Here is a 13,011-nt window from a genome sequence, read left to right as displayed (position 1 = left end):
AAAAATGCAATTCCTTTTACAATAGCCTCAAAGAAAATTAAATATCTAGGAATATATTTAACGAAAGATGTAAGAGACTTATACAGGGAGAACTACGAAACACTAAAAAAAGAAATTTTAGAAGATGTAAACAGATGGAATAACTTTAAGTTTCTTAAGGATAGAGCAATTTTATATCTCCAGCACCTAGAGTAATAACTGGCTTCTATAGCATTGCCATTGAACAGAATTGGAATATGAATGTGCCCAATACTCCAGCTGCTACATGTATAATATTTTCAAAATGATTTCTAAGAACTCTCTTCCAAATAAAGGCAGACTAACAACTTATATAATAATTTACAAATAAAAACAAAGGGGTCAAGGTTTTAAAATAATTTCTCCAATATCATGCCAAAAAAAAGTAAGTAGAAGAAACTGTCACATGATAATAACCCACCTCACTGCCTCATTCTTAAAGATTATTGTGTCAGGTTAAGTACATTACTTTGGAAGAATTTTAATTAAAGCTCTTAAAGCTGCAAGGGATCTCAAAATATCCTTCTGCCTTCTAGCAGTGAGATCCCAAAAAGCTAAATAAGATGCCTAAGTTTCTTTACTCAGCTACAAAGTACCTGAGTTGGCTTTAAAATTAAGTCTCCTATTTATTAAGAATTTAGTTGGGGTCTGTAGTAGCAGTAATGTCCAACAGAGGCGGGAGGGAAGGGAGGTCAAATCAAATCGTGTAGGATTTTGTAAGCAATGATAAAGTGTTTGGATTTTATTCTAATGTGATGAAAGTCACTGGAGGGTTTTGAACAGGAAATGAGCACAAACCTATGTATCTATATCAACAGCTTTATTGACATACAATTGCTGTTCAAAGAACTACACACATTTTAAAGGATCACTCTGGCTGATAAGGAGAGAATACCAATGTGATGCCATCCTCCCATAATCTCAATTTCAAGCACTGTGCTTTCTGATTGCCACCTTCCAACTTTGTAGCTTACTCACTCCAGTATCTCAGTCCCAACAATATTAAATTCCACTTCTAGAACCTCTTCGTATCTCTCACTCCACTCCTATTTCAGCCCCCTCCTTATGTAGCTTGAATGCCTGGGTCAATCACAATCATCCCATCTATTGCCTGTTTCTTCAAATTTCATTATACAACATATGCTGTAATTTCTCTCATCTTAAAAACACCACTTTTTATTCTACTTCTTTGACCAGCCACTACCATCTTTCTTTCTTTCTCTTATAGGAAGAAAATTATTAAAGAGTTGATAAAATAGTCACTGTTTTTAAGTCTTTTCCTTCCATTTTTTCTTGAACCCTCTCTAATCAGGGTCCCACTGAAGCTCCATATTGCAAAATCTCATTATCTATTTTCAGTCCTCATTTTACTCCATCGACAGGGATTTCATCTTTAAACCCATTTCTTCACTTGACTTCCAGGACACCAGAGTATTGTGATTTTCCTTCTATCTCACTGGAGCTATTCCTTCTGAACATCAAAGAGCTCAGACCCGGGACTTCTCTTATCTGTCTCCCCTGGTGATCTGATTCAGCCTGTGGCATTTAGTGGCACATGTATGTATGCCACACTCTCAGATTTTGTGTTTGGCCCAGATATATCCCCTAAACTCCAAGCTTATATATTTAATATAACTTCCTACTCAACATCCCTTCTTAAGTGTCTACTTGGCATCTCAAATCTACTATATTACAAACTGACATTTTATCAGCTCTTCCAAACTTATGCCACATAGTCTTCCTCATCCAGGGTTGATGGCAATTCCCCGCTTTCAGGTGTTCAGGCCAAAAGCCTTGGAGTCATCTCGACTCCTCTTTTCATCTCACATCTCACATCCAAATTTTTAGAAAATTTGCCCGTTTCCTGCCACCTTGGGCCACGTGAGCTCTTCCCTTATAGCTTCAGAGACTGCGTACTTTAAATCTCATGCACTAGAGGTCTGTGGCAGACCATTTGAGAAGCGCTGAGCATGCAAAAGAGAACAAGAGATGTAAGGAGAATAAGAAGAAGCTTTCTTAGTAAAAGAAAATAAAAGCAGGGAAGAGTAAAACGACATATTCAGAGGACTACTAGTAGTTTGACATAGCCAGAGCAAGGCATGTAAGTGATAAGGCTGGAGAAATATGCAGGGGCCAGATTATGGAAGGTCTTCTGTTATCTACCAGGCAGTATGGAACTTAATTTTACAGGCAATGAGGAGTCACCGAAAGGTCTTAAGTGGGGGGAAACATAATCCAACAGATTTGTGTTGGAAAGATCACTCTTACAGCAATGTAGAAGGTAAACTATCTAGGACACACCCGTGGAGCAGGAGGGGCAGTTAAATAGAAAAGCTATTACAATAGCTTTAGAGAAAGACAACAAAGGCCTGAGATGAACTGGAAACTATGGGGATGGAGAAAGATGGAACAAAGCTGAAAATTTTAAAAATATGGAAGCCCTCAAATTTGGTATATCATTGACTATGGGAAATGGAAGGAGTCAAGGATGATTCTGTTTTCCAACTTGGGTGCATTTGGATGGTGGTGCCACCACCTGAGACAGGAGATAGGAGTAACAAGTACAGAGGAGAGATGATGAGTTTCTGTTCAACAGAGTTCTGTGCAACAGGCATCCAAGGATGTCACAGTAAAGACATCTAAGAAGTTGTAAATTTTATGAGTCAAGAGCTCTGGAGAGATGTTTGGGCTGAAGATATGAGTTCAGGAGTTATTTGAACGTACACCACTTTGTTCTAGCCTGGGCACTGGGATTGCTCAGAGACAGTACACTGAGGGAGAAACAATTTAGGATAATATTAAGTAGGTACAGAGGAAAAGGAGCCCATGAACAGTCAGAATGGCTAGAAGTAAACTGAGAACCAAGAGAAGGTAGTATCTCAGAATTTACAGGAGAAATTTCAAGAAGGGAGAGTTAACAAGTAAGATGAGGATTGACTTAGCTCAGGCTGCCACTACAGACTGGGTGGTTTAAATAGCAGACATTTATTTCTCACAGTTCTGGAGACTGAGAAGTTCTAGGTCAAGGCACCAGCTGATTTGGTTTTTGGAAAAGGTCCTCTTCCTGGCTTGCAGATAGCCTCTTCTTGCTGTTTCTTCACACGTTGAGGGGCCAGGTGGGGTGGGAAGAGAGAGGGAAGAAGGGGAGGGAGAGAGAGAGAGAAAGTGAGAGAGAGAAGTACACTAATCCTATGATGGGTGCCCCACCCTCATAACTTCATCTAAACCTAATTACTTCCCCCAAAGGCCCCACCTTCAAATACCATCACATTGGGGGAAAGGGCTTCAATACATGAATTTGATGCAAGGGTAGGGGGAGGACACAAACATTTAGTCCATAATACAGATTAAAGAGGTCCTTTGGATTGGAAGTCAAGAAGCATTTGGTGGCCTTGGTCAGAATAAATTTTGGTGAGGTTCTGAGTATAGATGGTACATAAAAGAAATAGAAATGTTAGACATGGGCATTGCATTAAAGTATATCATTGAGTTATTAAAATAGTTCAGATTTCAGAATCTCTGGTTTTGAAAACTACTGCAACACTGCCAAGCAAATATGCATTAAATTGCCATTGTATAAATTTACATTTAAATTCAGACTAACATGAAACTGATTTGTATGAAGCATTAAGTCTTTTTAGAAAAATTTTTCTGTGAGAATCATCAGCTCTAGATGTACTAAAATTTATGTTTCAAAATACTTTATCAGAAATTTATCTCAATGTTTTTAAAGCTGAAACTTACTCTTAATGGCTCCAATAACAGTTGAATCAGCAGAAAGATTCTTCTCAAAATTATCCAAAATGACTTGCAATGTTGTATTTGAAAAGAGCAACTGACATTGTTTTCAATTATAACGATTGAAAGTGAAATTGCTAAAAGTAAAAATTTTGACAATCTAGTAAGTGAATTTGCAGAAAAGTATTCCAGAAAAACCTTGTGATTAAGATGTCACATTCATAAAATGTTGTTATTTATTGTACTATATAAAGTTATGACACCAAAAAAAATTTTTTTTTGCAATTTGTAAGCTTGTTTTATTCATGTATCACTATTACCCCTAATATATAAATCATGAAATATTTTTAAGGGAAAATCTTTATATTTTAGTACCTTAACTGCTTCTTTCTTTTTTTTTTTTTTTGGCTTTTTTAAACAATGGGCCCTCCAGTTTCATTCTACATTGAGTCCTGCAAATTATGTAGCTCAACCTGGCTGTGAGGATAGGATGTTGAAGGAGCCCAGGTCTGATATATTCAGTTTCTTTTTTTCCTTTCTGGAAAGTTGGAGGCAAGACAATGGGGGTCAGGGGGAGTTCTGGATGTTGGCTTGAGGGAAAGTATTAAAGGTTAAAAATGTTATGTGGGGAATCAGTGAGGGAATGTAGCACTTTGAGGGCTTTAAAATACTTTCAATATAATAATTTCCATAAGCTTTTTTATTACTACATCTATAATTGCATTTTATGAGCAATCATAAAGAAAATTACATTTGGGAATTATCCTATGTCTACTGAAACATTTGCTAGGTTTAATTTTATGTTGTGAAAAGTGGAGTACAATTAGCTTGACGTGATATGGCATCAGTGGTGGGCTAAGGTCTCAATTACTGCAGACGATGGAGAACGGATGTAAAAGTGGTATGTAAATTGTAAAGCAGTATAGGTACTGCAGTCATTAACTTTAGTTTTGGTAAAATATGAATTTTAAAAATATGCTGTTGTTTTTTTTTGTTTGTTTGTTTTTGAGACAGAGTCTCACTCTGTTGCCCGGGCTAGAGTGAGTGCCGTGGCGTCAGCCTAGCTCACAGCAACCTCACACTCCTGGGCTCAAGGAATCCTTCTGCCTCAGCCTCCCGAGTAGCTGGGACTACAGGCATGCGCCACCATGCCCGGCTAATTTTTTCTATATATTTTTAGTTGTCCGATTGATTTCTTTCTATTTTTAGTAGAGACGGGGTCTCGCTCTTGCTCAGGCTGGTTTCGAACTCCTGAGCTCAAACAATCCGCCCGCCTCGGCCTCCCAGAGAGCTAGGATTACAGGCATTAGCCACCGCGCCCGGCTGCTGTTGTTTTTTAAAAGTAGCATTTTTCAGTGTATAAAATTAGCCATATGCTTTTTGTTGAAGCTTTGAAAAGTTTGTTAGAGAAAAAAATTACTCATAGGTCTGTCTCTCAAAGTCTACCACTGTTACCATTTTGATATGTTTTCTTCCAGATTTTTCCTCTGCAAATTAATTCAAATATGGTTGTAATCACATAGTTAACATGTTATATAAATTCTGCATAAATATCACTTTAATATTTATATGATCATTCATTATGTGGCTCTGTCATACAGGACTTATCCTTTTACCTATTTTTGGACGTGTTTGTTGTTTCTAAGTTTCTTGTGATTTTATACAACTACATGAAGATTCCTAACTGAACTCCTTTCCAGTTGAAATATTCCTAAAATTAAATGAAATTCATCATACTTTGTTTCTCGGCCTATCCTCCTTTTTTACAATCACGAAACTGCGAGTCACTGACCTATTTGAATCTTAGTTATTATACTAAGACCATTGTCCATAAACAAAATTATTCTTTGAAGGTATTACGAAAGGTGAGAAAACAGCAAAGGTAACCTCACAGGAAATTACCTTCATGAAATTATTTTCTGTTTTATGGCCTCACTGTTGAAAGTGCCTGAGAATTTCTTAGTGGGGAAGCAAGACAAAGGTTCAGCTATTATATGATTCGCTGAATTAATCATAGAAGGAGAGAACTCAGGCTGGAAACAGGATGAGGATCCCTGACAGATATAATAAGCTATTTTCTGTTACCTCTAAACTATCTAAATGTAAATACAATCGGTCATTTGGGAGCACATTGAGATTTTCCCAAATGACCACTCTGACTAGGGATGTTTCACTTCCCCTCTCTTTAATTCACTCTCACCACTAATGGGTGTTCCAGGATATTTATTCTGTGGTCAGGAGACTTGAAAGAGTTAATGCACTTTATGAAATGCCTAACTTATATTTGGATTAATTTACTGCCACGGCAGGATCTGGCTTATTACAGCTTCAGATATGTCTAAAGAAAATTCTATGTTAGAGACATCACTGAAATGCTTGCTGTCTCACTGGGAACCCACATGAAATCAGCATGGTGGAGTAAACTTATTTTTGTCTTTTTCTTTCCATGAGCTTTCTTCAAAACAGCTGGCCTTTTCTAAAATGAAGTTGACTAACCATTTACAAGATTTGAGAAGGGACTAATTAGTATTGTAGGCTGATTGCGGATGGGAGCTATTTTTATTTTTTTAAAATCACATACAGAGAAGCATTTGTTTGGTGACTTGCTTATAAAATTACTTTTCACTAACCACAGTGCTATAGTGTGGCTATTGCATAGGAACAAAGCCAATGAGTCCTTATCGCTGTTTGAGATTGGGCCCCTTGTAATCACTGTTACTCAACTACACGGTTGTACCCAGTTTACAAGTTGAGGCTAGAGATAACGGTAACCCTGACCTTTTGTTTTGCAGATGTCTTCATTAATTTTTCAAAATAAAGGCTAGGGCTAGAGTTCCTTCAGAGAACAGAGATAACAGGATGTGGCCAGGCATCTTGCAGATGAGGAAATAGTGATCATCAGGGCCTCCTCTCAACCTCCCTCCCCCATCCTGCCTCCAATGAGGAGGTTCCTTCAGTGTCCTCCTGACGCTGGGCCAGTTCTTACTTTCAAAAACAGCATCATGAATAACACAAAAGAACATCATCTGAGTTAATTCAGGTTGCTATAATAAACAATATCTTAGACTGGGTAATTTATAAACAATAGCAATTTATTTCTCACAGTTCCGGAGGCTGGAAAGTCTAAGATCAAGGCATCTGCAAATTTGGTGTCTAGTGAGGGCCTGTTCCTTATAGATGGAGCCCTCTCTGTGACCTCACGTGGTGGCTGACTGCTCCCTTAGGCCTCTTTTGTAAGGGTACTAATCCCATCTATGAGGGTGTAGCCCTCATGACGTAATCACTTCCCCAAAGGCCCCACCTCTTAATACCACTGCAATGGGGGTTGGGTTTCAACATGAATTTTGGGCGACAATTCAGACCATAGCAAACATGGACGGACTTTTCAGGGTTGAAGCCCTTAGCTTCCAATCTCATTACTGCTCTTCTTTCACTATCCTCCAGCTAGTAAGTCCTGTACTTAAGTTCTATACTTGGAGTTTCTAAAGAACCAGGATGTCTCTTTCTTCTTTACCTACGTTATTTGTAAAACCTCAGCCTGAGACTCCTTCTCTATGCCCCACCCTCCTTTGATTAATTTTACTTACCATTGTTGTCTTAGTTTAGAGGTCAGCTTCCCTGACCACATCCTATTCCACTAAGAAACAAAAGCAAACAAACCAAAAACCGTAAGAGATAATGGCAGCAGCAACAACAAATTTAGAACCTATTCGTTGTTTTCCCACAGCATCCTGCACGTCAGCTTGAAATAGCACCTGTGTTCTATTACAGTCACCTGTTTACTGGGGCGAAGGGTGGCCCGTCTTCCTGTTAGATGGTAACATTCTTGAGAACACTGTTTGTTCACCTTCATATGCCATTATGTTAAAGAGATATAAGATACAATTCCTTTCATCAAGTAATTTGCAATCCATTTGTGGATAAAAAGGTATATTTAAAGCCAATGGTAAAAAGTATACATAATTACATAATATACAAAATATACATAATTAAGTTCAAAACTGGTACAATAATTAGATCAACAGGAATTTATAGACAAGACTGATACAGGAAAGTGGGTGCAATCTCAGGAGTCTTCATGGGGAAGTTGAGATTAGAATTGGCCAGATGTTGGTGTTGCCTTAGGACTATGGAAGGGGGTAGGTGTTGGTGTTCTAGGCTGAGAGACTAAAATTAAGAAAAATATGAACATTTGAAATGAACCTAAAAAATTCACAAAATTAGCCAGATGGAGAAGGCCGGGACATGGAGAAGGAATCTAGGGCAGAGATCATAGCAAGGATGAAGCAAAAGGAGAGAACACTAAGAACTAAGAACTAAGAACACTAAGTAGTATATACTATATATAGTATAAATATAATATATAGTATACTCTGGTGAAAAGTAATTTAGGTTGGACTTGATGGGAAACAAAGAATAATTATAGGTTCCCGAGCAGAGGATCGCCACGGTAGTTCGTTACTCTCTGTTGACTTCCAATGAATCACTCCTCCCACGGTTTGTGTTTCTATATATTTGCCTCCCACATTTACCCTGAGCTTGGACAAGTGACTTGCTTTGGCCAATAGGATATCACTCAGTATGACCTTTAGTGCGTTGGGGTTTGTCCTTTTGGAATGCTACTTTTGCTGGGTGAGCAAACCCTGGCTGGGCTTCTTCATGACGAGAGACCACCAGGAGAGATGCCTTGCTGTGCCAGTCATTTCAGTGATCCCAGCTGAGGCATCAGACTTGTGACCATCTTGCATTATCCAGCCCCACTTGACACACCAGAAGATGACATTTGCATGAGTGACTTCAGGTGAGACAACAGAAGAGCCACCCAGCTAAGGCTCAGACTGCAGCAGAGTTCTGAGAACATTTTGGCCAGACCAAAAGGGGTCTTTGAGCCAACACTGCCTGTTAGAGGAGTCTCTTGTCTTATAGTAGTTGCCTTCCCGCCCTGCCCGCTCTATGCCCATGCTTGGTTATTGGCTGGCAGCAGCCCAGGGGAAGCATGGCCTTGGCATGAACACAGTGGTGGAGCCAGAAGAACAACAGCTCAGGCTGTCAGTTACCTGTGTGCGCCTGTGGCAGGAGAGCGCCGTGGTGGGCTTTTGTGACCCACCATAAGGCCCTGTATGGTTTAATCTCAGCCCATTTTCCCAGCCTCACCTTGTTCCATGCTGCCCGCTGCCCTTTGTAGTCTCATGCTATATATACAGGTGTTTTGTTACTCCCATGAATATGTTATGCGTTTCCAACCCATCTCCCCAGCCCAAACACTAATTCATGCCCATCAATCTTTTAGTGGCCAGCTCAGTTGTCTCTTTGCTTAGAGAAGATTTCTATGACTGGGACCAAATCTGTGTTTTACATGTCCTCATAGCACTGTATACCTTTCTTTCATAACATTTTTTGTGTGATTATTTGATTACTGTCTGTCTTCTCTCCTAGATTGTGAGGTATTTAAGAATAGAAAATGTGTCTTTTTTTTCCTTGTGAATATATCTCCAGTGACCAGCATATATAGTCCATGTTCAAAATATTTTTTGTTGAATGGATGACTATAAGAAAGAAGACTCAAGGCCCTGACCTGCTCGTACCTGGGGAACTTTTGGCCTTTTCAGCCGCTTTTATCTGCATTGAGTTGATGAACAATTGATGACCCTGCCCTTTGCTGTGAGGTCGACAGAGCTTAGAAAATGGCATGACTGGTCTGGGAGAGTCTGGAAACGAAGAGGCCCATCTGGATGTTAGGAGCTGATGAATTGAATTACAGGAGACATTTTAAAGAAAGAAATGAAGTGATTAGGTTACTTCTTGGAGATTTCATTTATTTGGAATGAATCAAAGATGACTCTGAGGTCTTAAGCCAGAAAATTGGGATCATGGAATTGCTAATGTTAGAGGCAGGAAAGTTGGAAGGTGGATCCCGAATAAGGAGGAAGATGAGTTTAATTTTGAAAACTGACTTCTAAAGGAAGCCAGGCTCTCCTAGTGGAAATAATTAGAGTGGCACCTGGAGTTGTAGAAATGAGGTTGATGTGAAAGCTCTGAAGTCCATGGAGTGTCTCCTCCTTCGAGAGACCTGCCATGGCAGCCAAGTCTTGGGAGTCCGGGCGAGGAGGCAGGGGCAGCTTGCCCTCAACATGCACTGGGAGGAGCGCAGGGAGGTAACTTGAGAGAGAAGGAAAATGTGAATTTGGCATCCAATAAATCAGGTAGATGATCAGAGATGCTGCCAGTGCAAAGCATTAAGACAGAGATGTGGAATCTGGGTGGGAGCTGACTGAATGGAAAATAGGGCTGAGGAAGAGATGGAAGGCTTGAAGAGGGTGATGGAAAGGAGACTCTGGAAAGGATTCTCTGGGCCTATGGAATAATGTCAGTCAAGGCCATCCAGGTCTGCAGCTTTGGCCATGCACAAGGATAGACCCTTTATGCTGGTTCCTCAGAGCGGAAGTGATGGTGGAAGCTGTGAGAATGCATAGATGCTGAAAAACACATGTGCTTTAGGAAAGAAGAGGAAGGGGCTGAGGACTCCACATTGGCAATGAGGAAAAAGAATAAAGAAGAGGAATTTTTAAGAGCCTCAGAGAAGGAGAGTTGGGATGTATTAGGGATTATACAGAAGTGCCAAGAGTAGAGTTTCAAGGAAGGAGAAGGGGACATGCTCAGCATAGAGCCAATAACAATGGGAAAAAAATTAAACCAAATTATGATCAATTTCCTAGTGGTCCTATAGGGTATAATGTTCTCCAATACCCTTTTTCAATATTTTCTGTTGAGGTATAATTTATGTACAGTAAAATGCATAAATGTTAGGGATATAGTTCAATGAGTTTTACAGCTACATAAAACCTGTGTAAATCACCACCTCAATTAAAATACAAAGTACTTACATCGCCCCAGAAAGATCCCCCCTACACCTTTCTAGTCACTCCCCATCCTGTTCCCTCCCAGGCAATTATGAGTCATTTCTATGGCCATCTATTAGTTTCGCCTGATCTAGAACTTTCTACAAATGGAATCATAAAGTATGTACTCTTTTGTGTAGGGATTCACATCGTATTTACTCCACATCATATTTTTGAGATTCATTCGTGTTGTTTTGTATACCAGTAGTTTGATATTTTTAATTGCTAAGTAGTATTCCATTGTATAAACGTATCATTATTTGCTTATCCATTTTCTTTTTTATGAATATTTAGGTTGTTTCCAGGTTTTGGCTACTATGAATGAATCTATTATGAGCATTCTTACATAAGTCTTTTTGTGAATATATTCTTTCATTTCTCTGGAGTGGAATTGCTGGGCCACAGGAGTGTGTATGTTTAACTTTAACTGACAGGTAGTTTCTCAAAGTGGTTATAACATTTCATACTCCCACCAGCAATGAGAATACTAGTTGCTTCTACCTACTTAATATTTGGTATTGTCAGTCATTTAAATTTCAGTAATTCTAGTAGGTTTAAAGTGGCATCTCATTGTAGTTTTTATTGTACATTTCCCTAATTACTAATGATGCTCCATATGCTTATTGGTCATTCGTGTATCTCTTTTTGAGATGTCTCTTTAAGTCTTTTGCCATTTTTAGGGATTGTCTTTTTATTATTGATTTGTAGGAGTTCCTTATATATTCTCTAATAAGTCCTTTGTATTTATCATGTATTACAAATATTTTATCCAAATCTTTAGCCTGCATTTTCATTTTCCTAATGGTGTCTTTTGAAGAGCAGAAATTTTGAATTTTAACAAAGTCTGATTTTCAATTTTTTTCTTTTATAGTCAGTGCATCTTGTATTCTAAGAAATCTCTGCCTATCCTAAGGTGGCAGAGGATAAAAACCCTAAATTTAAAATAAACGTATGCCTATTTCTTTTCCCCCTTCCTCCTAAAATGAGGCTACTTTTTGTTTGAAATAACTGAGATGATATTTCACCACTTTGGTAAGAAGGTCAAGAGTGAGAATGGCAGAAAATATCATGGATAAAAGGTTTCATGCCAGTAAGGTTATCAAATCTCCAAGGCCTAGAAGGAAGGGAATGGGTTCCTTTAAAGATTAGAAAAGAAGCTAAGTTCTTCTTTGAGAACATACTGTTTGAGAGAGAACATTTGGGCTTCTGTAACAAAATACCTTAGACTAGGTAGCCCGTAAACAACAAACAAGTGTTGCTTACAGTTCTGGAGGCTCAGAAGTCCAGGGTCAAGGCACCTGCACATTTGGTGTCTAGTGAAGGCTCACTCTCTGGTTCAGAGATGGTGCCTTCTTGCTGCAACCTCAATTGGTGAAAGAGGCCAACAAGCTCTCTTCGGCCTCTTTTAGAAGGGCACTAATGCCATTCATGAGGGCTCGGCTCTGATGATCTAATTACCTTACAAAGGCCCCACCTCTTAGTACTATCAGATTGGGGATTAGGTTTCAATGTATGAGTTTTAGGAGACACAAACATTCAGATCATGGCACATGCCCCTCCACTTCTACCAAATGGTACATGGCTCACTATCAATAATGTTACTGCTCTACACATATCTGTTTTAGTTTGACTTTTTATACCTAACAAGCAAAAGAAGAATGCATTGGAAGACTTATGGGTGGTAGTCAAAGAATCTAAAGGAAAGCTAAAGAGCCAGTCTTCAGAAAGAACAGGAGCTAAAGTAGCTGTGAGGATCAAGGGAGGAGGATCAAATAGATGAACAGACATCCAAAAGGATGAATGATTTCCAGCCATTTCTGTCTTTGAGTTACTCCTCTCAAGCTCAACTTGTAAGAGGAAAATATCTGAATGGCCTAGTTTTGTCATTGAATGGTTGGTCACATGCCTAGTATGGGGACCTTGGTTGACAGTCATTCCTTCAAAACGGCATTAAGTAGGGAAGGGTGATAATTCCTCAAAGTAAAATTGGGGCACTGCTATTAGAATAAAGGGGGATGGACTCTGGGCAAAGACAATAGATACCTATTCTACCCTCAAAAAGGCAAAACATATATCTTTCTACTTGTGTTCATGTCTCCTGTCTTAAGAAGGATGAAATTGCTTATTCACTTCCCTTTGAATCTTCCCTCAAACTTCCCTGGAAGTTAAGTTACTGTCAAAGTCAGATTTGTGAAAACTGAGTGTACCTGCTCAGAGCTCATCCCAGGTCAGTTTTGTTGTTTATTTTGTATCTTGAAGTTGACTGAGTATTTCTGATTACTTAGAATTTACCTTTCAAAATTAAGATGAAGAATTAAGATGTGAATTCTAACACTAAGTGGGGAAAAGGCAAAAA

The sequence above is a fragment of the Propithecus coquereli genome, unplaced genomic scaffold (assembly GCF_000956105.1).
Source record: "Propithecus coquereli isolate 6110/MARCELLA unplaced genomic scaffold, Pcoq_1.0 Scaffold244, whole genome shotgun sequence".
NCBI classification, from domain to species: Eukaryota; Metazoa; Chordata; class Mammalia; order Primates; family Indriidae; genus Propithecus; species Propithecus coquereli.
The sequence above is the reverse complement of the archived record's forward strand: the minus strand, read 5'-3'. Positions refer to the sequence as shown.